Here is a 26,774-nt window from a genome sequence, read left to right as displayed (position 1 = left end):
TGCTGACTTTTGGAAAAGTAAATCTTTAAGGCGAAACAGTGCTGTGCGGGTGCGGCGGCAGAGCGTGAACCGCGAATGCACACAACAACGGTATGTGTGAGAGAGGAAGTGGTTGCAATGCGCAGGGAGTGTCGAGCGCAGCAGAGAGCCGGTACAACTACCGCAATTGCACTGCAGTGAAACAGCAATTTGTGTGCAGCGCCTAAACATATGCTAAGTTGCCTTTAATATTCCAGTTTTTTGTTTTTTTTTGTATAACAGCAATATTTTTTTTTTTGGTTTTTTTGCTGTTATACATATATATATATATAGATGTATATATACATTTTTTTTTTAATTTTTACATTTGTTGCCAGACCATGCCATTGCTGCAAGGCTACATGAGGCCGTCAAGCTGCCAACAACTAGATAAGTACAATGGCAACAATAAAGAGAACACCAAGTGTTCGCTGTTGGCAGAAAAATTACGATTCAGATTTTAGTGGGTCTTTGCGGTGTGCAGGCATAGGATGCTGTGTGTTAGCATTCGACGCGTCGGGGCCACCGTGCAACACTTGGCTTAGTCGCACGAAAGCAAGAGTGTAAAGAAAGGGATAAGCGTTGCAGCGAGCTGTGCGCTTGGCGGATTTCGAGAAGTATACCTATGTATATGTGCATGGTCTGGGTAGCAGACCAGACGTTTGGCTGCTTGGCTTGTCGGAACTGCTTGCTTTGTGTGAAAAATTCCGTTTTGAAGAAAGAAACTTGAAAATAAAGCAGAAAACTGTTGGTATTGCGAGTTTTAGCAATTTTTATCCAAGCATTTAGCTTGAATTTATGCAAAAACAATAGTTCATCGAATGGACGTATAAGCGCTAAAATGCAGACCATGAGATATACATTGTGACGAAAAAGTACTTAAAAATTGTAATTTAAATTACCCGGGTAATCGAATGATCGTCGATAACACCCCTTGTTCTGGACGTTCTTCGACCTCGTCAACTGATGAAAATACTAAAAAGTGAAGGATACGGTGCTTGAAAACCGGCAAGTGCAAGAGGGATGGCAAGAGAGCTCGATAGCTCTCATGAGTCTGTTTGAATGATTTTGCTCGATATTTTGGAAATAAAATGCGTTCTTACTCGACTCGTCCCGAAAAAGCTGATTTTTTTTCAAAAAGAATACCCTAAAGAGGTCTCTTTGGACTTACATGGCCTTATGAGTTTGACATGCAATCGAACCGAAAACAAAAAACCCACGCCAAGACTTCTCAAAAATCAAGTCATGCTGTTCATTGCTTTTTTCGATATTCGGGATTTGGTACATCGTGAACTGGTTCCAGAGTGGTAGATGGTTAATAAGGAGTTCTATTTGGCCGTATTGAGGCGTTTGCGTGAGAACATCCGTCGAAAATGGCCGGAATTGTGGAAGAACAATATTTTTGCTTATTTCTGGGTACAAACATCCATTATGAGTTGAAAATTATTTTAAAAGTTGCGTAACTGGAGGAATTATAAGATGAAACTTGTTCCCAAACACAAGAAGCGCTCGCAGAACTTTGCTAGACCCTCAAGCAGTAATTTTAAAATCTTTGAAAGCAGCCGTATACAATTCAAAAGTAAGGAAATCGGATGCCATATTAATTTGAATCAAGCGATATTGAAAGATCACTTTGCATGTCAACAGTGCTGCTTGGAAGCTACAAAAAGCATCCGTTTTTTCTTCGGGATGTGACTAATGAACAAAAATGGATCCATTACAACAACCTTGAACGTAAAAATAATATGTGAAACCTGATAAATCAGCCAAATCAATGGCAAAACCGAATATCTTTGACGCCAAAGGAATGCTCCGACGTACGCTCGATTTTATATTTCTGGATTCGGCAACACTAGTGTTGCAATTTGGCAACTGACAACTTTAACGTAAAGTCCGACATTTTTGATGTTATAATTATTCAAACACTTTGCCATACGAGCGCTATTAACTAACGGTGTATTGATGGAGCTAATTCAATTTTTGGTGATAAAGCTCCACTGATAGAGTCAGGTATCTCGGTAGTATGGTGAATGCAATAGAGGACAAAGATCTTCCCAAGACGAATTTTGTAAAGATCATCCAAAAGCAATTTTTGTTCCGGAAACGTTTAATGCTGTGCGGAAGGAATATTGCAACTTTGTCATGTGACCTATCGTGGGTTTAAGACAACTACTAAACTACAACTAAAGCCACACTGATAAGGTCCAACCAGTTTGTTGACGGTGGGGTTTAATCTTTCACACAATACGCTCGATAGAACCTTATATGCAATGTTGAGGAGGCTTATCCCACGGTAGTTGGTGCAGATTGTGGGGTCTCCCTTTTTGTGGATTGGGCAGAGCACACTTAAATTCTAATCGTTGGGCATGCTTTCGTCCGACCATATTTTATAAAGAAGATGAGGGATGCTCCTTATCAGTTCTTCTCCGCCGTGTTTGAATAGCTCGGCCGGCAATCCATCGGCCCCCACCGCTTTGTTGTTCTTCAGTCGGGTAATTGCTATTCGAACTTCTTCATGGTCGGGCAATGGAACGTCTGCTCCATCGTCATCGATTGGGGAATCGGGTTCGCCTGCTCCTGGCGTTGTACTTTCACTGCCATTCAGCAGGCTGGAGAAGTGTTCCCTCCATAATTTTAGTATGCTTTGGACATCGGTCACTAGATCACCTTTGGGGGTTCTACAAGAGTATGCTCCGGTCTTGAAACCTTCTGTAAGCCGCCGCATCTTTTCGTAGAATTTTCGAGCATTACCCCAGTCGGCCAGCTTGTTAAACTCTTCATACTCACGTATGTCGTCCTCTTTCTTTTTCTCTCTGCAAATGCGTCTCGCTTCCCTCTTCAACTCTCGGTATCTATCCCATCCCGCACGTGTAGTCGGTCGTAACATTTCGAGGTAGGTAGTCTGTTTTCCCTCCGCTGCGACAAGGCACTCCTTGTCGTACCAGCTGTGCTTTTGCGTTTTCCGAAAACCAATGATTTCGGTTGCAGCTGTACTTAAGGAGTTTGAAATGCCGTCCCACAGTTCCCTTATACCGAGCTGTTGACGAGTGCTCTCAGAGAGCAGGAGTGTAAGCCGAGTAGAAAATCGTTCTGCTATCTGTTGTGATTGCACCTTCCTTGTGTTTGTTGCCGTGCGTTTTTTGCTGCACAGAGGCGGGTGCGAATCTTAGCTGCAACAAGATAGTGGTCCGAGTCGATGTTAGGACCTCGGAGCGCACGCACATCTAAAACACTGGCGACGTGTCTATCACAACGTGATCGATCTGGTTGGTGGTTTTTCGATCCGGAGACAGCCAGGCGGCTTGATAAATCTTCTTATGCTGAAATCTTGTGCTACAGATAATCATATTTCGGGCCCCGGCGAAGTCGATCAGCCTCAACCCATTCTGCGGAGTCTGTGTTTATCGACCGTTGTGCCAAGAGTACCTTCTTGCCCACCCTGGCTTATAAAGCTTACTAACTTCTGCAAATTAGTCTTGTGGATCCAATAAATCCTTCAAAATACGCATCCAAAATACATACGTCTGTTGGATGTATGCCTAGAATTGTTGAACAGTTTGGTATTTGCTACTGAAAATTCAAACTTCAAAGCAAGATTTCATTAAAAATATTTATCGATACTAAATACGTCCATTGGATGTATGTGAAAAATTTAAGAAAAACTAACTTTACTGAAAATTATTTTCAAGCCTCCAAAATAATTATCAAAACTATATACATCCATTAGACGTATGAATAAAAATATGAAAAATTCATATTTTAGTTTGCATAAAAGCGTTAGTCATAAAAAATAAAATCACAAAAAAGTGCTTATCCAAATTATATATGAAAATGCTAACCATTCTTACCAATTATTATTATTATCACCACATACATTATACTAGCATAAAGAAAGTACATGCCATAGCACCCACTTGCGCCCACAACCACATCAGCATTTCTGCAAATTATAATATTCCTCTGCCTGCATTGTGTGCTTTGTGCATTGTTCTATTGTTTTATTGAAATTCAAACGCCCTCTGTGAACAAGATAATTAAAGTCTTCATAAAAATTTCTCAAGAAAGTGCCTAGTTGCGCTGCACAAAAGTGTATGTGTGTGTGTCTTGCTATGCATTGCCGCATTTTTTCTAGCATTGCTGCATTTCTTATTTGAACTTAGCCTGCTTGTCGAGCGGCTGCTCTATTGTTTGGGGACCAAATTAATGGCATTCGAGGTTCAAGCGGGCAAGGCGAGTCAAGCGCACAGCGCGAAGGTGCTCCTTCAGTCTAACAAACACACACACACAAACACTTACATGCATATGTATATGTATGTAAATGGAAGTGGGCTATGCATTTTCTACATGTGTGTGTGAATTTTTCTTGGTATGTCTATGTATGCGTGTATGTATGTGTAAGCACAAAGGCGCGCTTGCAAAAGCATGGCAGCACTGAAAAGGCATAACAGCATGCAAGCGAGGCACTAAAGGCAGAAGAAGAAGCAGCAGAAGAATAGAACTAACGGCATAGTCAAATACAAATACAGAGAAGGAAAAAAAAACAAAAAAAAAACAACGAAAAAGCACACAAAAAAGTGGCATCCACAAATGAAACAGCTTGAGTTGTAAGAGAAAATTAAAAGGAAAAAAAATGTAAGGCATCCTTTAACTTGGCGCTGCATGCTGCAGCTGCATTGTGGCACTACACGTTTGCAAGAAATTTATGCATACTCGTACATCCTTTTGCCTTCGTATTATTTAAGTCGCACTGCCAGTATTACATATGTAGATATATATGTATTCTCACACATATTTGTATTCTCAAACTTATACATATTATATATGCATGATGTATGTTTGTCGCCTTACTTGAGTTGCGCTTGTGCTTTCTCCACTGAAACCTTGACCGATTTAACAATAACAACAAACGCTAACATGTGCAGATTCACTTTCAATTGCCTGGCAAGCGCTTTCTATCTCTCATGGCATCTTACTTTTTTGTGTCTCTTTTAATATGCCTTTCTTTTGATTATGTAATTTCAATGATAATATATTGCATTACAGCAGAAAAAGTGGCATCTTAACGCTATCAGTGCTTGCCACAGCATGATTTACATGAACAAAGCATGGAAAGTATGATAATTCAATCGGCATAAATTTCGTTGGATTACTTATGATAATATGAAAAAAGTTAACTACGGCTACGATGCTATAATACCCTTCACAGGCGCATTTCGTATAGCATAAAAGGGTATAAAGAGACCTTCATCTTGACTTTCATCGTTCAGTTTGTATGGCAGCTATATGCTATAGTGGTCTGATCTGAACAAATTTTTCTGAGATTGTACCGTTATCGTGGAAAATAGTCCATGTAAAATTTCATGAATATAGCTTGTCAAATGAAAAAATTGTTCATACCAGCACTTAATTTTTAACGCTCAGATTGTATGACAGCTCTATGCTATAGTAGTCCGATCTGAAAAATTTTTTCGGATATTGTAGCATGGTCTTGTGCAATAAACTATACCAAATTTTGTGAAGATATCTTGTCAAATAATAAAGTTTACCATACGTGGACTCGATTTAGACCGATCAGTTTGTATGGCAGCTATATGCTATAGTGGTCTGATCTGAACAATTTTTTCGGATATTATAGCATGACCTTGTACAATAGTCTACACCACATTTCGTAAAGATATCCTGACAAAAAAAAAGTTTTCCATACGTGGACTCGATTTAGACCGATCAGTTTCTATAGTAGCTGTATGCTATAATGGTTCGATCTAAGCAATATGTTCGAAGATAGTAGCGCTGTCGTTGAAAATAAGCTATACCAAATTTCGTGAAGTTATCTCATCAAACAAAAAAGTTCTGCATACAACAACTTGAGTTTGATCAATCAGTTTGTACGACTTCAGAGATTGCAGCGTTAACTTGGAAAATCAATATCGGCGGTTCCGACAAATGAGCAAAGTCTTGCGAAAAATAGGACGAGTATAAAATTTCAAATCGTTAGTAATTGTATTGCTCTGAAAGATAGACCAGAAACCACCAGAAATACCTTTAAATAAGATTTCCAAACTTCAAACAACTTCGTAATTAGTTCATTAGACGGTTGCAATATACAGAAATTCTCAGATATACATATGTATTTTGTATTTGTTTTCTGATAAAATTTGACACGGATCGGTCTATTTAAATAGCGCGAGCTGGATCTTTTGCAAAATCAACAGCCAGTAAAGGTCGCTAAAGAGCTGCTGGACAACTGATCTGATGATTAGCAAAGTTGTTCATTAAGTTTTGTCGTTCGTTAAGAGAGGGTGTTGCTTCTTCTTCTTAATTGGCGTAGAAACCGCTTAAGCGATTATAGCCGAGTTAACAACAGCGCGCCAGTCATTTCTTCTTTTCGCTACGTGGCGCCAATTGGATATTCCAAGCGAAGCCAGGTCCTTCTCCACTTGGTCCTTCCAACGGAGTGGAGGTCTTCCTCTTCCTCTGCTTCCCCCGGCGGGTACTGCGTCGAATACTTTCAGAGCTGGAGTGTTTTCGTCCATCCGGACAACATGACCTAGCCAGCGTAGCCGCTGTCTTTTAATTCGCTGAACTATGTCGATGTCGTCGTATATCTCGATTCTTTTACACATGGCTCAAGCAGCTCACTACTTCCGGTCTTTGACCAAGTATCCTCTGGGTAGCCTAAGAACATCCGTTCGAAGGCGAGCTAAAGTGAGAAGGCGAAACATTCCCTACAAGGGTTGTGCGCTGGGTTTGGGACCCGCCACGTAAAAAAACACCCCCAGTGAAGAGAGGGTGTTGCTACTAGCCCAAAATTTGTTCATATGAAGAAACCAGAAATCATAGTCAGATACAGGATACGTATGGTTTTGGAAGATCGTCGCTTGACTGAGAGAGATTTAGTAGAGGCTTTAAACATCTCATTAAGCAGTGTAAGTCATACTTTAAGTGAATTTTTGGATTTTAGAAAGCTGTGTGCACAATAGGTGCCGCATTCGCTAACAATGGAACAAAAACACATTCGAATGCGACTTTCTCAGCAACATTTGGACCAGTTTAAAAAGGATGAAGTGGCTTTTGAGCATAGATTCATCACTATTATAGAAATTCGAGTCTATCACCATTATCCTGCATCAAAACAAAAGGTTAAAGGGTGGTGTGAACCTGGTTGTTCGGCTTCGTAATTAGTTCGTGTCCGGAATTCGGCCAAGAAGGTTGTGGCATCAGTTCTTTGGAATGCGAGAGGAATTTCGTTTGTGGATTACTTGCAAACTGGCAAAGAAATAATTCTGAATATTTTTGCAACCTTTTGAACCAGTTGAAGGAAAAAATTCGTGAAAACCCGATTTGCAGAAGAAAAAAATCCTATTTCATCACATGAGCATTTTGATAATGGCTAAAATCCATGAATTAAAGTTCGAATTGTTGGAGCATCCAACGTATTCACCATATTTGGCCCCAGCAAGTTCCATTTGTTTCCAGAACTCAAAAAATTTATGCGTGGCAAGCGTTTTTCTTCAAATGAAGAGGTCATAACGGCTATTGAAGCGTATTTTGCAGACCTTCTGGATTCTCACTTCAAGGATGTGGATCCCAGATCAGAGGATCATTTGAGCAAGTGTATTAATGTTCAGGGAGATTATACTGAATAATAAAGTGTAATGTGAATCATAAAATTGTGTTTTTCTTATCAAACGACAAAACTTATTGAACAATGTGGTAGGTTCGAAGATATGAGCGCATTTGTAAGATTTTCTTAGCTTGAGGTTTTCCTCGAAACAATGATTTCCAAGTCGTTGAGGAAAATTTTTCCGAAACGGGTAGACCGCTCGATTTGAAATTTTTACACAAAGCGACTCCGAAGTGTAAATTAAAGGATTTTTGTTGGAAACCGCCTTTTTCATCAGAAGAAAAAACTTCTATCCTTCATTTTCCATTGACTATTACCTTTATCTATCTATTGTAATAATACATCTCTTTTGTTTTAGATTTGAGGCAGTTTTTCACCCAAAAATCTTTCTCGCCGCTATTTTGAGCAGAATAGATATTGCCACCATGAAGAAACCACCACAGATTTCATCGCCTTTCATTAGTTTTGGTCCAAGCTGGATAATTCTGTGGGTACTGTTTCTCAGGGCAATGATGAAAAATGTTAAGATTGCGTCTATTTTTTTCTTATTCCTGAAGATTATATACGTAAATCTGCCAAACAGTGCAATAATAACATTCAAACGAAGTGGAAGGTGCATGGGTTCAGTATATGATAAAAGCTCTTCTCTTAATGAAATTTTAAAGTAAATGAATTACTTCCGAAGGTACGAGACTACTTGGCATTAATTCATCTGATAGAGTTTCAGTGTGGGCCGTACATTAAAGTGATATTTTAAAATGACGGAATTTTCGATAGAAAATTTGGGTTTTTGCCGATGGGTATTATATGCAGTTAAAATTTTCAAAAACTCGATTTTTTAAAATTTGATTTTCTCAATGTATATATATTTAGGAATACATACTGGAAATTTCATATCGTTCCGGTAAATATTTTCGACGTTATACGCAAATTTGAGAAGGTGTTTCACAGTGCCTGGAAAATGGTCTATTCAAAGTGACCAACATTACTCGAAAACGGCTAACGCGTTTTGTCTCAAATTTTTATACGAGTTTATTTAATATATTTTTTAGTAATTAAACGCAGATTTATTCTCATCGATAAATATTTTTTTATAAACAATTTAAGGCCGGAATTTTGGTCAAAACTCAAAGAACAAAAAAAATCAAAAATTTTATTTTTCTTTGTCATTCGATTTGCTTTACTAGATTTAACATTACTTTAACGAAATCAGTTTGCTTTTCAATTTCATAGCATCCAGTTTAGAGATATAGTGGTCATAGCAAAACGTCGTTTTTGATAGGAGCTCCCGGAGAACAGCTGTAGTTCCTTTCCAAATAAATATTTTTACTAGTACTAAGTCTAAAAATGTAGTTAAAAATAACATATTATTGTGTACAAATTTTCGGATGAATTTAAAATTTTTCTCAGAAAATATTCGGCAAAATTCGTTTTTTCGGCTTTCTAACTCTATAACCTTTTAATATTTAGAAAGCTTCACTTTACCGTTGACTTACCTCGGACTTATGTAAATCTAGAAATTTTTAATATTGAGTTTAAATAAGATTAATCAATTTTGGTAAATTATAGCATACTCATAGGCGCATTAACGGCTTCAGCTAAAGCCAATAACTACTGAAGCAAAAAAACAAGTCAAAAAAAAAATAGAAAAATTATTTTGTGTGCTTACTTTCAATCAGCTAAATGCAATTGTTTTCACTTCTCTTCTCTCTACATTTTCATCTATGATTTTCACAATAATGCACACATATTTATAATAAATATTTTTTCCCCTTTCAACTGCAGTAAAATACTGCCGTTGACCGATGCATGAATTCACTTCGTTGTTGTGGTTTGCCAAATAAAAATAAATATATATTTTTTGCAATAAAAAACAACAACAGCAAAAATCATAACGCCACAATAGCATTTTTAGTTTTCATTCAAAGCAGCAGACGCGCCAATGCACAAACAACAACAACAAGCAATGCAAACAACACAAATAACACAATATTGCAGACACATAAATCATAAAATATTGAAACTGATAAGTAAAGAGGTTAGCGGAGTGAAGGGGGTCGGCTTATGTATTTTTTCCATCGAAGTGCAGTGATTTGTGGGAAATGCCGGTGGAAAAAATATCCATGATTAGGTGTGCATGTATGTGATTTTTGAAATATTTCGCAATGGCAGCCATCACTCGGTTTGAAAATTCGTTAGCTTGTGCGGGGCTTTAATATTTTATATGAATTTATTTTTATTTTTAGTTTTTTCTTTTTTATATGTTATCGGTGAACACCTAGTATTTTGTGCATTCAAGCGCTTCAATGTTATTTTTATGATGAAATTTTGGAATTTTTAGCATGATATTTATATACTGATATACAAAATAACTTAAAAAATATTATCAAATTTTTTCAAATTAAGCTTATCGAACACACGTGATAAAATATTTGTCAAATTGTTGAGAAGACTCTCGCGAATATGTTAAGGTGAGAATTACTAAAACATTCAATCTCTTGCTTTGAACTCTCTGGCGCTTTTAAGCCCCATTTTTGGTATGTGTTGCAATATTTCTCGAAAACGGAGAGACCTATGAGTTTAATTATGCCTCCAAAGTACTGAAGTATTCTTTGAAACCCGCTTTTTATATTTAGAAAACTTTTTTCCATAATTTTAAACTTTTACCACGCTTAAATTTGGCACATAACCAAGAGTTCTATATAGATAGATATATGTAGTACAGAAAAATGCCCAAAACGGGTGAAAAATATTCATCGTCAATGAAAATTAACGTTACTTTATTTTATATAGGGAAAGAACAGAATAGGTCTCAGCCAGTATACTCAATTCATTATTTCTTAAAAACAAACTTCAAAAATATCTATGAACTAACCTAACCTTACCCATAACTGGATGACATACCCACTGCCAACATTAGAATAGCCAATGAAATTTCTCAAACGAAGCTACAAAATATACCATAGTTATATAAAATATCAATGTACTTATCTAACTTAATATAACCTATAACTGTATGATATACCCTAGAGTGATTCAAAAAAAAAAAAATTTTTTTTTCGTTTGGTACTCGGAAAAATAGGTTCCTAGATACCTCTAAGAAAGCCTGAGTTTTAATTGTAACGGGAAGGTCCTCCTACATATAGTTTTCTATTTTTTCTTATTATCAGATAAAAAAAATTTATATCTCGCTTCCAACTACTTCAAAAAATATCTTGATCCTTAGAGTTTGTAGGAAATTGAATGCTCAACAAAAAAGGTCTATTATGATTTTTTCGTAAGCCCAAACGTTTAAAAGATATTAACAGTTAAAGTTTGATTATTTTTGGGAAAATTTTTTATTTCTTATGAATTTTATAACTCAATGAAAAAAAATTATTATGAATAGATTTTTGGAGAGGCTTTCTTAGAGGTGTCTAGGAACCTATTTTTCCGAGTACCAAACGAAAAAAAAAATTTTTTTTTTTGAATCACTCTAATATACCCACTACCAACATTACAATAACTTTCCCAAGCATAGATATTTGTCACCTAGAAAACTGTCAAGAAAAAACCAAGAAATAATCATCGTCTATTTTGATCACCATTACTTGAGGTTATATGAGAGGAAGGACAAAAACTTTACTATTTCCAAAGGACCCCCATTACTATATAAAAATCACCTAAGATAACTTTCAACCGGAAAGTACAATATTAAACTACAAAAACGGCAGCAAATCTCCAAAGCAAAGATATTTTTCATACAGAAAAAATTCCTAGAAGTACCAAATGATTATCGTTACCATTCGGGTTATATGGGTAAGAGGTTAAAATCGGTTTATTGCAATATATGTCATTAATTATTCTAAAGAACCTTCAGAAATATACCGTAGTTATATAGGTAAAAATCAATGACCTAATCTAACAGAACCCATAACCGAATGGCATACCCACAACTAAGAGTACAATAGTCAAACACAGCAGTCGAGCAAAGTTCGCAAGCAAAGCTTATTTGTCACACAGAAAAAAGTACTTAGAAAAGTCGAGAAATGTTCATCGTCGAATATAATTACCGTTACTGGAGGATATATGGCTAAACTCGGATATATGGCTAAACTCGGTTTGTACCAGTATTCTTTTTTTATAAGTTCTACGAAAAAACCCTTTGAAAGATATCATAATTTTATAAAATGCCACAGATCTAACCTCATTCAATATAAACTATAACTACCTAAACCTACCTATACTCCAACAACAATATCAGCCTTGAAATCCAACAGAGAATCACTATAGCCAACAAGTGCTACTTTGGACTGAGTAGGCAATTAAAAAGTAAAGTCCTTTATCAACGAACAAAGACCAAACTCTACAAGACTTTTGTTATTCCCGTCCTGGCATATGGGGCGGAGACATGGACAATGACATCATCCGATCACTCCATTAGGAGTGTTCGAGAGAAAACTTTTGCGGAAGACTTTTGGTGCTTTGTGCATTGGCAACGGCCATTACCGCAGTCAATGGAGCGATGAGATATAAGGCAACATTGACATGTTGTCCGAGTGAAAGAGAACACTCCAGCTTTGAAGGTTAAAGAGAGGAGGAAAAAGAAGACATTCACTGTGTTGGAGAGATCAGGTGGAAAAGGAACTGGTGCACCAGTCAAAAGCAATTTAAAAAAAGTCGAAACCTAAATCTGTGTTGACCGATACGATGCAAGCAAAAAGAGAAAGTAATAACTGAAACTTATTTTATTTAGTTAGAGTGGCATTAATTGATCACAGAGACCTTACAGCACTCAAGTTCATTTTTTAAGACCCAACTTCTGAACGAATATAGTTCCATGTCAATAGCGGACAATGAATGCAGCAAAAGAGATTAGCTCACTATGCATAATATGGGACATACTATAACTAAAGAAGAGAACTTTATAACGTTGGCAAAGCTGGGCTGTTTCTTCCGCTCTAAAAATATAATTTAACTGGAGCTTACAGCAAATGATCTAAAGTATAGAGAAACTACATGAAGATATCACACCTGAAAATTCAGACAAACAGCTTTGAAGGTAGAAGAATTGCGTTCGCTCACTCAATACTAAGATGACAATTGGCTGGTATTCAAATCAGCAGAAGAGAAACTCAAACACTTCGAAGCCTCAAACCTTAGGAACAAAACTCCGATATCGTTGAAGCAACAGCGGTGTGAATGGGGTTTTAAGTCGTTCCATAGTAAACGGAATCTAATCAACATTTAGAATATTCGATACATGTACTTTTCAGGTTTTGTTGAGTTTTTGAATCGATACCAGACTAGCTAATTACCATTTCACATTTTCTAGAATTTTGTATGAGGTTATGTGGTATTCTGCAAGCTGGCTGTCAAACTGTAAGCTTCCAGAATACTTAATTGGCATTTTCGTAAATTAGACAAACTTGAAGGTCTTAATAGAAATCTTGAAACCAAAAATTGCTTATATTTTATTCTTCATTATTGACTATCATTGACAGAATCTAAAAAAAAATATTATATTCTTTGTTGACTACTTCTTGAGGAGGTCATTTAAAGCTAAAAACAAACTTTGTTCTTATCTCTAAAATTTTCTCAAGCTTAAACTGTTGAGTCTTAAACGTTGAATACTCCTGGTTAAATAGTTTTAAAAGCACGCTTTGTTGTCTGTTGAAATTTTAATATTTCTTTTAACGTTCTCTAAATTATATAATTAACGTGTGTACAGATGTATTATTTCTCGGAGCAAAGACTCGTAAAGCTTTACAACGAAATACTGCTACATCATTTTTAAGACATTTAAATGTGCCATAATTTTCCACAAAAGTAATTAAAGTGAATGATGTGCAATGAATTTTCATACTTAGCTAAACAAATACAAAAGCAAAAATCATAAAATGAAAAATAAAATACAATAAAAATGAAACACCAAATAAAAATAATTGTTCGTGGCTGCCCAGGCATTTTCAGTAATTGGGAAATATGACAACGAAGAAAAAATTACTTTTCAACACAAAAACAATGAACAACACGTTTATACATATTTATTTATATATACATATATGTATAAGTGTATATTTTATAGGTTCATAGGTAAATATGCGCAGTTATGACGCGCAAAAATATTATAAATATTATGAAATAAATATACCTTTAGACACTGACGGACAAAACTGACAACACATTACGACACTGACGTGGATTAGTCAACAAAGTGTTCAGTATGTGCTTGGGAATTAGAATTTTTTGTGTTAGAACCTCAAAGATTTAGGTATTTTAATTAAGTACTAACACTACTTTGAATAAAAATATTGACATTTAAAAAAAAAAATTGATATTTAAAAACAAATGGACTGTACGAAAAAAAGAATTTTTTTTTCCGGTTATTGAACCAATTCAAGTTTTTTCGAGAGATAGTGTTATAACTAAAAACATAAACTCTGTTTCGAAGTTAGCATCTGAAGTCCTTAAAAATATTGATAAAATATACTTTTTTAATTTTGTGCATAATTCAGATTTATATGAGAGTTGCTTTGTGAGAGGAAAAATCAATTCTTCAAAAAATATACATATTTTACATACCAAAAATACTGGCGCCATTTTGTCCACACATAGCAATCTTTTATACGCCTGATCGATAATACAAGGTGGGTTCCAAAGTAAACAGGACTTTTTGAATCTAGCACCATCCGGTGGCGCCATCTATATGTCGACTGGTGCGTTAGAATCTACTATCTTTATCGATTGTTCAGTGAAAATTTCATGACCTTTCATTGATTTGAAATGAAGTTATCGCGTTTTAAGTGTCAGTATGTTTGTGTTATCGGTGCGAAAATGAGCTTCGAACAAAGAGCCAACATTAAATTTCGTTTTAAAATTGGTAAAACTTTTACCGAAACGTTTCAATTGATGAAACAAGTTTATGGCGATAATTGCCTATCCCGTAGCAGAACACACAAGTGGTTTCAACGTTTTCAAAGTGGTCGTGAGGACATAAATGACGATCAACATGTGGGCCAATCAAAATCCGTGATCACCGGAAATTCCATCGAAACTGTGCGTGAATTCATCAAAAATCAGCTGAAATCAGCCAAATTCCATGGAAATGGAATTGAACATCTCCGAAATATCGATTTATCGCATTTCGGCCGAACATTTGGGCTTACGAAAGGTGTGTGCACGGTTTGTTCTACACAATTTGACTGGCGACCAAAAATTGCTCAGAATCCAACAATCGAAGGACATCAGTGTGACCGATTATTTGACCAAAAATCACATTTTAACCATTAACCACTCACCGTATTCACCTGATATGGCACTGTGCGACTTCTTCCTTTTCGGAAAAATAAATTTGCCCATGAAGGGAAAGCGTTATGCAGACGTGGAGGCCATTCAAAAGACTTACACTAGGATACTGGCGACCATACCGGCCAAGGAACACTCGTTCGACATGCTTTTGGACCGTGCAAAAAGCTGTATTGAATCAGAAGGAGACTATTTTGAATAAAATAAATTGATTTTGCCGAAAAAACCATTTGTTCTGTTTTTTTAAGTCCTGTTTACTTTGGAAAGCACCTTATATTTATTCATCATCGAAATAAAAGAAAATGATCATGTTTTCAATAAACTCAATTTCTGTTTTCGAAGGCAAATCTTGGGTTGTCAAAAAGTATTTTCATATCAAACTTCAACTTATTTTTTTGATATTTATAATGAACTTTAATGAACCAAATATGTACCATTTTGGTCGGTCGCTTTTTCCGCTAGCGACATTATTCCATCAGTGAAAAATTTTCTCGGCGAAAACCTGCGACAAGTAATTTTCACAGGCTTCTCTTGAAGCCAACTTTACCCAATTAAGGGAGTTCAGCATTGACCAAACCAAATGGAAGTCTGATGGTGCAAGGCCAGGGCTATATGATGGATGCATCAAAACTTCCCAACCAAGCTTTCCTAGTTCTTGCCGAGTCATCAAAGTTGTGCGTGGTCTATCGTTGTCCTGATGGAAGACGAAGCACTTTCTGCTGATCAGTTCTAGCCGTTTTTTTCGATTTCTTGCTTCATTCTCATCATTTGTTGAGAGTAAAATGTAGACTCAATCGTTTAACCAGGCTGGAGCAGCTGGTGATGATTCCTGTCCAATCTCAACAAACACTCAGCGTAACCTTTCGAGGCGTCAATACTGGCTTTGCGACCATTTGTTGATCTTCACCATGTTAGGACCATGATCTTTTTCGCACATTATTGTTTTATTTGATCCACTTTTCATCTCCTGCTACTATTCGTTTCAGAAATGGTTCTATTTCATTTCGTTTCAGCAAAGAATCGCAGATATTAATTCCGTCCATTAAATTTTTCACAGACAATTCGATGTTTGGGTACCATACATCGAGCTTCTTTTTGTAGCCATCTAAAAAGGGTTCAAAACCGTTTGATGATGAACGTTAAGTTCCTTTGTCATGTGATGGTTCAAATATTTTCCATTTTCGACGACTTTTTCAACGATAAGACCAGAGCGAGGTGAACTCCGTAAATTTCACAAATTTCATTGGTGGCTTGCGTGGCATTCTTCCCTTTTTTATACAAAGGGGCCAAGGGGCGCTCCTGTTTACTTTGGAACGCGCCTTGTACTTCTATGAGTCTTGTTACTACTATGGGCAAAAAGTAGTAAGACTTTTTAATTTAAATTTCGTGCGAAAGCCCATTCACCGAGATATTGTTTTGTGGGACGGTATGAGTGTCAGTGACATCTACTCGAATTCCAAATGTCACTTCAAAATAATCATTAGTGCTTGTTTTTCTGAAGTACACAAAGTGCATTCGACGATGTTTACGATGAGTGAAATTATTCAAGAAAGAAGTTCCATTAAATTTTGTATGCGGAATCAAATTTCTGGTGCCAGTTCGTTCAAAATTATGTAAGGAGCCTTCGATAATAATTGTTTGTCGCGAATATGTATTTCAGATTCGTAGAAATCATTCAGAGAGTGTCTAGAACCCGTTGACGACTAACCACGTTCAGGACGGCCATCAACATCAAGTGATGATCAAAACGTCAATGAAATAAAGAAACTGGTGCTTGAGAATTGACGATTAACAGACAAGGATCTTACTGGCATCGTTGGAATATCGGAAAGATCAGAGAAAACCATTTTGAAAGATCATTTCAGGATAAGAAAAGTGAAAGCACGATTGGTTCCAAAATAACTCAATTTTTTCGAAAAACAGGATATCATGAAACAGTTTAGTACTGGTGATGAGTCTTGGATATATGCTTCCGACCCTGAAACAGACGATCAATCGACGAACATTGTTGATTTTTGACAGTTTTCTACAATTATAGAGGTATGGTGCACTCCGAATACCTTCACCGGCCAAACTGTCAACAAAGAATACTATTTGCGTATTGTGCGTCGTTTGCGCGAAGCTATACGTAAAAAGAGACCGGTATTAAGGGTTGAAGACATTAAACGTGAATCACTAAGTGCATTGAAGGCTATTCCCGGAAATTGACTTCAACAACTGTTTCGAATTGGAAAAAACGTTGGCACAAGTGTATTGGAAACAAAGGGGTTCAGTTTGAAAGGGACGATATAGATTCTAAAAAAAATTAAGAATTTTAAAATTATGAAGAAAGTCTTACTAATATTTGCTCATAGTAGTATGTTAGTACACATAAAAGTCAAAGAAACTACCTACTAGAATTTTGATGGGGCGAAGAGCCTGAATAATGAGATCCTCAGAGATCACAGTCATACAAAAAATGAAAGTGACGGATTTTATTAAAACAAAATTTCTGAGATGATATCTTGAACGAAAATAAAGTACTTCGAGGCTATGTAATATGCTATAAATGACGGTAATGAACTTGGTAATGTCAGAAAAGCGAGTAGACAAAGACTTCTACTAAAATTTTACGAAATAACGCAGGGAAATGTTGCGTTTAAAGCCTTTAAGTCTCAAGTCTTTATAGTTTCGAGTAATCTATCAGTTAATAAAAAAACGTAAATAATGTTTAATAAAAATACAAAATCATTCATTCGTAGTTTTGATGGAAATCGAGATAAACCATTATTAAATGCCTTAAAAAATCAACCACAATCCTCCACTTCCTTTTCTCAACCACAAATTGACGTAAATTATTTTTACTTTAATGTTTGTTGTACAATGAATTTCTTACTTTTTTATCATTTTCAAAGACTTCTTATTAGTCTATTACTTAAGTATTTGATTTTGAGTTGTTTTGCTTATAATTTATTAGTTCTAAAAAAATAAATGTAACTTTTCACCTTCTTCAGAAAGATTTCGACCCACAAAAACAGAAATTGATCACAAAACTTGATATAGGGTTTTCCAATATGAGTAATATGATTTATTTTCAAAAAAGAATACACTAACATCTTTTAAATGACCTCCACAACTTCTCTTGCAGGAACTAATTCGATGAACCCAATTTTCGAGTACTTTTTTAAACTAAATCATGTCATATGTCATAAATTGCAAGTTCAATATTGACTTTTAAAGCTTGAAGAGACTCTGGTTTATTGCTAAAGATCAAAGATTTCAAAAAAACCTACAACAAGTTTAAACACAACTTCGTATGGCATCCATGTCATAATTTCTTGAAATAATCAAATCTTCTAACTTCTCTCGCAATAATTCGGTTGTTGTAGGGGCTCTGATGCACATAGCACCGTCTTGTTGTAAACAGATGTTGGCAAGATCTCTTTTGTTCCATGGATTTTTCGCATTTCTTCCGATTGAATCGATGGGCCTTTTGGAACTTATAAGGCTTGACCTTGAGCTCATTTTGTCCATATACGTCGCTCTCAAAAAGTTGGTTATATCGTTCTATACCACTCTTCATTCACATTAACGGTATCACCAGTTTTATTTCGAAGGAAGTGCGGACGGATAATTCCACCAGACCAAAAACCACAGCAAACTTTCAATTTAGGTAAATGTAATGGTTTCTCGTGAATGCTTTGTGCATTTTTTTTCAAACCAGAATCGAAGTTGATTTTCTTAAAAAGTTGTATTCATTTTTAAGTTTTGCGATGTTTCAGGTGCTCCAATAGCTTCAGTTCTAAAGTGAGAACAATTTTATAGGGATACAAGCCAAAATCCTTCCTCAAACTTCGCCAGGTTGTGATTTGAGTCAGTTTCAATTCTTAAGAACGTCTTGCAATTGACAAACAGCGGTCTTCAGCAACACTTACCTGAACGGCAGCAATATCTTCATTACTGCGAGCGGTTCTTAGGCTTATTGGTACTTGAACATTATGTAAAGAAAATGGACGAGCACAGGTGGACGATTATTACGACCATAAAATGGCAAAAGCGCATGAAAAGTTGCAATTGGAGAACGATTAATTTGATAATAAAATCCAATACTTTGTAAATGTTGTTCTTCAGTGTCTTTCCATGATGAAAATGTAAACATTAATGAATGCAATGAAAAGAAATTATATATCATGACTTATAGGTTGTCAAAAAAGTCTTGCGGTATTTTCGCTAGTTGGCGCTGAAAGCGCGTAGTTCTAGTTTTATTCGTCGCATCGGGTCATGCTATACCTTTTTGGAAAGCTCATTTCACGCGCTAACACGTGTTTGATTGATTGTCGTTTCTTTTAAGTCGTTCGTGAGTTATAGCGTCGCAAACATGGAGCAAAATAGAGAGAAAATACGGCATATTTTACGGTACTACTACGATAAAGGCAAAAATGCATCTCAAGCTGCCAATAAAATTTGTGCAGTTTATGGACCCGATACAGTTTCCATTTCCACCACACAATGATGGTTTCAACGTTTTTGTTCTGTTGTAGAGGTGGTCGAAGATGCGCCACGCTCCGGAAGGCCTGTCATCGAAAATTGCGATAAAATTGCTGAATTGGTCGAAAGAAACCGGCATAGTAGCAGGCGTAGCATCTGTCAAGAGCTGGGCATGAGTCATCAAAAATTCATTTCAATTTCAATAAAAAAAAAAAATTTAATAAAAATACCGCAAGACTTTTTTGACAAACCATCATTAATAATGGCCGAAACGACACCTAGATATCATATCAACCCTTTTGAAAAAAATGACACTTGGAATAACACTTGATAATAGTACCTTTCTACATATATCAATTTTAGTCGTTGGAGTCGGTGTGAGATCAAAAAGTGAAGTTCAGAGCTTGCAGTTTGAATTTCGCGGCTATATATAAAGCGCTCGTATCTGGCAATACTATACATCTTTGAAAGGTCTTGACATAACCTACAAAACGACGCTATGCATGATTAGTTTGGATATTGCGTTCAACAGTTATAGACGTGTAAGCATGGAGTTCACTAACGCCGAAATTCGCGCTATTTTAAAGTTTTCCTTCGTTAAAGGCAAATAGAGAAACGTTCCGTGAGATTAATGGTGTTTTGAGGGATGGCACTCTATTACTTCGAACTGCGGAGGAATGTTTCCACGATTCAGAGCGAGTGAAAACGACACCATGGATAAGGCAGCCGGCGGAAGACCTGTGACGACGAATACCGATCGAATCATGGAAAACATCGTGTTAGACCGGCATGTGGCATCTCGTGATATCGCCCAGAAGATGGGAGTTAGTCACTAAACCATTTGCAGAAGGCTGGATACACAAAAAAGCTTGATATTTGGGTGCCGCATGATTTGACGCAAAAAAACCTTTTGGACTGAAACAACGCCTGCGATACGCTGCTGAAAAGGAACTAACTCGACACATTTTTGAAGCGTATGGTGACTGGCGACGAAAAATGCATCACATACGACAATATCAAGTGAAAACGGTCGTTGTCGAAGGCCGGTGAATCGTCCGAAACAGTAGCCAAGCCGGTATTGACGGCCAGGAAGGTTTTGCTGTGTGTTTGGTGGGATTGGAGGGGAATCATCCCCTATGAGCTGCTCCCATATGGCCAGACGCTTAATTCTACCATCTACTGCGAACAACTGGACCGCTTGAAGCAGGCGATCGACCAGAAGCTTCCAGAATTGGCCAACAGGAAGGGTGTAGTGTTCCACCAGAACAACGCCAGACCACACACTTCGTTGATGACTCGTCAGAAGCTACGGGAGCTCGAATGGGAGGTTTTATCGCATCCACCATATAGCCCGGACATAGCGCCAAGTGATTACCACCTGTTCCTGTTCATGGCGAACGCGCTTCTTGGTGTAAACTTGAACTCAAAAGAGGCTTTTGAAAAGTGGCTGTCCGAGTTCTTCGCAAATAAGGAGGGGGGAGGGGGGCTGGGAGTGTGGGTTCTACGAGGGGGTATTATGAAGTTCCCGTCTAGATGGAAACAGATTATCGAAAGAAACGGCGAATATTTGAACTAAATCCGATCACTGTAACATTTTTTATAAAGCATTGAATAAAGAGCAAAAAAGCAGAAGGGAGATATTTGACAACAAAGATAAAAACAAAGGTAAAGATATATTTATATTATTTTATATTATATTAAATGCAACCGTGAAGAGTATTATAGTTGAGGTTGTTCGTATACCTTAGTGAAATTCAATTCATATATCATTACATTATTTATTAATAGCCACATACCTTTATTTAAATTCGAAGAAATTTTCGCTCACGCGCATTGAAATCTGCAATAAATAATTCAAAATGTAAGTTCTAGTTGTTTTTGTGTTAATAAGTTCATATGTCCACATAATAATTTGTATGATAAAGTTTAAATACCGGAAATATAACAAGTAAATTAGTTAAATAAGTTTGTGTGTGTGTGTGTATGTGTGCATTTCCATATCAATTGTTGTCTTTAAAATTGCCATTGAAGCTTTGACAATGACGACTTAGGCAAATAATTTATTGAATGCACAAAGCTTAGTGCAAACACAGCTGTCTACACACATACATACATACATATATTTGCAAATCTAAGCCAACAAAAAAGCAAACAACCGATTAAATGAGGACGTTTGTTATTGCATATTTACTGAGCTAATATCTTTTTATGAATGAAAATTTTGCTTGCTTGCTTGTATGTGCGTGTATATGTATGTATGTGCTTTTAAAATGCAGTCTGTGCAATTCACATGACAATAAAATAGAAATTATAAATAAATTACAATGGCAAAATCAAACAATGGCATTTGAGCGAAACACACACACATATAGTATATGTCGTGCTTGTGTCAACATGATAATGTTTATGTCTAATTTTTACGCTTATCAAAGCGTTTGGCTGGAAATGAATGCAATTCATCAAAGCAAACTTCGACTGAACGATAAAGTTATGCATATTTATACATACATATATGTATGTATATGTGAGTATACATATGTATGTAGTACATATGTAAATATCAGGGTGGATCAAAAAAAAAACAATATTTTTTTTTCGTTTAGTACTCTGAAAAATAGGTTCCTAGACACCTCTAAGAAAGCCTCTCCAAGCATGAGTTCTTAAATGTAACGGGAAGGTCCTCCTTACAGTTTTCTATTTTTTCTTATTATCAGATAGAAAAATTTATATCTCGCTTCCAACTACTTGAAAAAATATCTTGTTCCTTAGATTTTGTAGGAAATTGAATGCTCTACAAGAAAGGTTTCTTACGATTTTTTCGTAAACCCAAACGTTTAAAAGATATTAACAGTTAAAGTTTGATTATTTTTGGGAAAATTTTTTATTTCATATGAATTTTATTTTATTTTTATTTATTTATTTATTTAATGAAAAAAAATTATGAATGATGAAACTCATAGGTTTTTGAAGCGGCTTTCTTAAAGGTTCAAACGAAAAAAAAAAACGTTTTTTTTTGATCCACCCTAATAAATATATACATATGTTTTACATAAATATATACACACACATACATACATATTCAATATTATTATTGGGCTTGTCTTTTATCAAGCAAATGTTTTACAAGTGATTTGTCATTACTTCTTTACACAATTAATGATTGCCTATTAAAGTGGGCTAACGGCATTATTATAGCAAAGTAATTCAACCAAATGTTGACAAACACTTGATTAATAGAATGACATTTATCGAAAGGTTCTGCAGATATAGTGATTAATCACCGGCATTTGTTCCATTATATCATTTCACTGGGGTTAAATTTACAGAGAAACGAGTAAGAAAGGTTTAAATTCGGGTACAACCGAACATTTTATGCTCTCTACAACTAGCAACCTTTTGATGACGACCATGGCAAACGAAATAAGGACTACGATTTGAGGGCATGCACCTGGAATGTCCGGTCCCTTAATTGGGAAGGTGCCGCTGCCCAGCTGGTTGATGTCCTCGTGAAAATAAAGGCGGACATCACCGCCGTCCAAGAAATGCTATGGACGAAACAAGGACAGAGACGAGTAGGTCCTTGTAGCATTTACTACAGTGGCCATATAAAGGAGCGCAAGTTTGGTGTGGGATGCGTGGTGGGAGAGAGACTCCGTCGCCGAGTACTATCATTCACAGCGGTGAATGAACGTCTAGCCACAATCCGCATCAAAGCGAGGTTCTTCAACATATCGCTGATTTGCGCCCACGCCCCTACGGAAGAGAAGGACGATGTGACCAAAGATGCCTTCTATGAGCGCTTGGAGCGCGCTTATGAGAGCTGCCCCCACCACAAAGTCAAAATCGTGCTTTGCGACTTTAACGCCAGGGTCGGCAAAGAAAGTACTTTTGGCACAACGGTCCATAAATTCAGCCTCCATGATGAAACATCCCCGAATCGGTTGAGGCTGATGGACTTCGCCGAGGCCCGAAATATGGTTATCTGTAGTACTAGATTCCAGCATAAGAAGATTCATCAAGCTACCTGGCTGTCTCCGGATCGAAAAACTACCAACCAGATCGATCATGTTGTGATAGACGGAAGACACGTTTCCAGTGTTTTAGATGTGCGTGCGCTCCGAGGACCTAACATCGACTCGGACCACTATCTTGTTGCAGCTAAGATTCGCACCCGCCTCTGTGCAGCAAAAAACTCACGCCAACAAACACAAGGAAGGTTCGACGTCGAGAAGCTGCAATCACAACAGACAGCCGAACGATTTTCTACTCGGCTTGCACTCCTGCTCTCTGAGAGCACTCGTCAACAACTCGGTATAAGGGTACTGTGAGACGGCATTTCAAACTCCTTACGTACAGCTGCAACCGAAACCATTGTCTTTCGGAAAATGCAAAAGAACAGCTGGTACGACGAGGAGTGGCGTGTCGCAGCGGAGAGAAAACAGGCTGCCTACCTCGCAACGTTACGATCGACCACAACACGTGTTATATGGCATAGATACCGAGAAATGATGAGGGAAGCGAGACGCATTTACAGACAGAAGAAGAAAGAGGCCGAAATGCGTGAATACGAAGATCTGATTTTTTCAACGGAGAGGAGGTCCTCTTCTGGCTCTGCTTCACCCCGCGGGTACCGCGTCGAATACTCTTAGAACTTTAGAACAGCGTAGTCGCAGTCTCTTAATTCGCTGAACTTTATCAATGTCATCTTATATCTCGTACGGACAACGGATCATAAATCTTCCGAAGAACATTTCTCTCGAAAACTCGTAACGCCGACTCATCAGTTGTCATCATCGTCTCATCATAGAGCAGAACGGGAATAATGAGTGACTCATAGAGTTTGGTTTTTGTTCGTCGGCAGAAGACTTTGCTTCTCAATTGCCCACTCAGACCGAAGTAGCACCTCTTTTAATACTGATTCCAAAATAGACGAAATTGTCTACGACTTCGAAGTTACGACTGTGACGTAGAGCCAAGTCGCGAATGCGACGACTGTTTGTTTGATGACAGGAGATATTTCGTCTTGCCCTCGTTCTGTCTCAGACCCATTTTCTTCGCTTCCTTATACAGCCTGGAGAAAGCAGAACAAACAATCGGGTGTACCATCTCCTGGTGTTATGTTTTCACTGCCATTCAGCAGGCTGTAGAAGTGTTCCCTCTCTAACTTCAGTATGCTCTGGGCATCAGTTATTTCTGTAATAAAGTTTTGCGAGCGTTGCAGTAGTCCGATTACGCCCATTTATGAATGCCTCCTTACTTTATTGCTAAGAAATATACATACATACATATATTCTAAGTTTCATCAAGATTTACTCAAGTTGCAGCTTGGACGGACGGACAGACGGACATACAAACAGTCACCCAGATTTCAACTTCCTTTCGGCTGAACTAAAGATATAATACCTTTCACAGGTTCACTTCTTCTAGCAAAAAAGGTATAAAGAGATCTTCATTTTCATTTTGATCATTCTATATGACATTGATTTGAGGCCCTATGTTCCACCTAGGAACTACGGGAAAATAATGGGTTGTCAAAAAAGTCTTGCGGTATTTTTATTGAATTTTTTTTTTTTGAAATTGAAATGAATTTTTGATGACTCATGCCCAGCTCTTGACCGATGCTACGGCTGCTACTACAGGCCTTCCGGAGCGTGGCGCATCTTCGACCACCTCTACACCAGAGCAAAAACGTTGAAACCATCGTTGTGCGGTGGAAATAGAAACTGTATCGGGTCCATAAACTGCACAAATTTTATTGGCGGCTTGAAATGCATTTTTGCCTTTATCGTAGTAGTACTGTAAAATATGCCGTATTTTCTCTTTATTTTGCTCCATGTTTGCGACGCTATAACTCACGAACGACTTAAAAGAAACGACAATCAATCAAACAGGTGTTAGCGCGTGAAATGAGCTTTCCAAAAAGGTATAGCATGAACCGATGCGACGAATAAAACTAGAACTACGCGCTTTCAGCGCCAACTAGCGAAAATACCGCAAGACTTTTTTGACAACCTATAAATATGTATATGACATTGTGCTCCAATATCGGTTCCGACAAATGTGGAACTTCTCGGCGTGAAAAGAACGTGTGGAAATTTTCAGATAGATATCTCAGAAACCGAGGGAGTAGTTCGTTTATACAAGCTGTGTCCAGAAAATAGTGAGAATTTTAAAATTTAAATTTTTCTGGTTTGGAGAAAACTTGTTTGTATTATGTTGATATATGTATATATCCTAAAATACAATAACATTTGGAGCTCTATTCATTATTGACTTCGTACGTAACAGCTGCTAAGGTTGGACATTATTTTTATAAGTTTGGCGACATTCGTTTATTAAAAGCTCACACTTCGTAGCTTGTTCGTATTTTGGCAAAAAAAAATACTGTAAAGCTGCCACAGCCTCCATAATCGCCAGACGTGGCTCTGTGTTTTTTTTTTTATTTTCAGAAAAAAGTGCCTACGCTTTTCAAGATGGACGAAAAGGCCCGAAAGAGCTAAAGGCTATCCCAAAAAGCGAGTTTGAGTAGTGTTTCGACGATTGAGGACTATTTCGCAGACAACAAAAATTAATGTAGATGAATGAATAAACATTTTTTCGAAAATCCAAATTACTTGTTACTTTTTGATCACACTTCACAATGTTAGCTTGGCAAAATCTCTCAACTTTGTGCTTAGAACAGTGGGTTCTACAAATTGGACGACTTCTAAGTTTCCCGCCACTTCTATTTATTGCCCACAGAGACCTCTAAACCTTAAGCGATAAATGAAAATATCAAGAGTTCTTGAAACAATTTTGTATGCTTAAGAAGTTTACTAAACAGCCTTAAATATGCTAAAATACAGTCTACACGACTATTAAATTATGGACCAAATACTCAGAACAGCTAGACCAGTAATCAAGCGAAAGCTTACAGAATCAAAATCCTCTTGTGAATATGTAATAATTATATTAAGAGGAGAACGAATTAAAGCTGTCAACGGCTTTCGACTTCGAACCGGAACTATTCACATGACTTTGTACCGCACTAACTGAGAGAATACGGTACTTGAAGTTCGTATCACATACAATTTATCGAAGCTTACCGGTGCTCAGACCGAGAAACTTGAATTATGAACTACTTAGAACTAATTGAAAACCTTTTTTTCGAAAATTTCATTAAACAAAATCATGCTCTATCTCAGCTCATGCCTTTTTTACAAAAAAAAAATACTTTGAAATTATATAATTATCATTTCATATAAAACTCCACGCAATCCACTGCAGCCGGAGACTCACTGCTATTGACCATTTTGTGCTAAGTATATTTAAACAAGATACTACGTCGATTATTTTGCCTTAAGACTTGTAAGTGCGCAAATCTAACTGTAGTTTCCAT

At 36.9% G+C, this 26,774-nt stretch overlaps 1 protein-coding gene across 6 annotated transcripts in view; it reads right to left on the bottom strand.

The window, feature by feature from the left end:
- The window catches only part of LOC126754185 (beta-1,4-glucuronyltransferase 1), a 360,239-nt gene that overhangs the window by 284,785 nt on the left and 48,680 nt on the right, over positions 1 to 26,774 (bottom strand). For 5 of the 6 annotated variants that reach the window (XM_050466143.1, XM_050466146.1, XM_050466145.1 and 2 more), the window contains exon 3: positions 21,193 to 21,236. The exons of the other annotated variant lie outside the window; for it this stretch is intronic. The gene's annotated coding sequence lies outside the window, so the exon portion shown is untranslated. The remainder of the gene's footprint in view (positions 1 to 21,192; positions 21,237 to 26,774) is intronic. 6 annotated transcript variants of the gene reach the window in all.

The sequence above is a fragment of the Bactrocera neohumeralis genome, chromosome 3, assembly GCF_024586455.1.
Source record: "Bactrocera neohumeralis isolate Rockhampton chromosome 3, APGP_CSIRO_Bneo_wtdbg2-racon-allhic-juicebox.fasta_v2, whole genome shotgun sequence".
NCBI classification, from domain to species: domain Eukaryota; kingdom Metazoa; phylum Arthropoda; class Insecta; order Diptera; family Tephritidae; genus Bactrocera; species Bactrocera neohumeralis.
The sequence above is the reverse complement of the archived record's forward strand: the minus strand, read 5'-3'. Positions and strand labels throughout refer to the sequence as shown.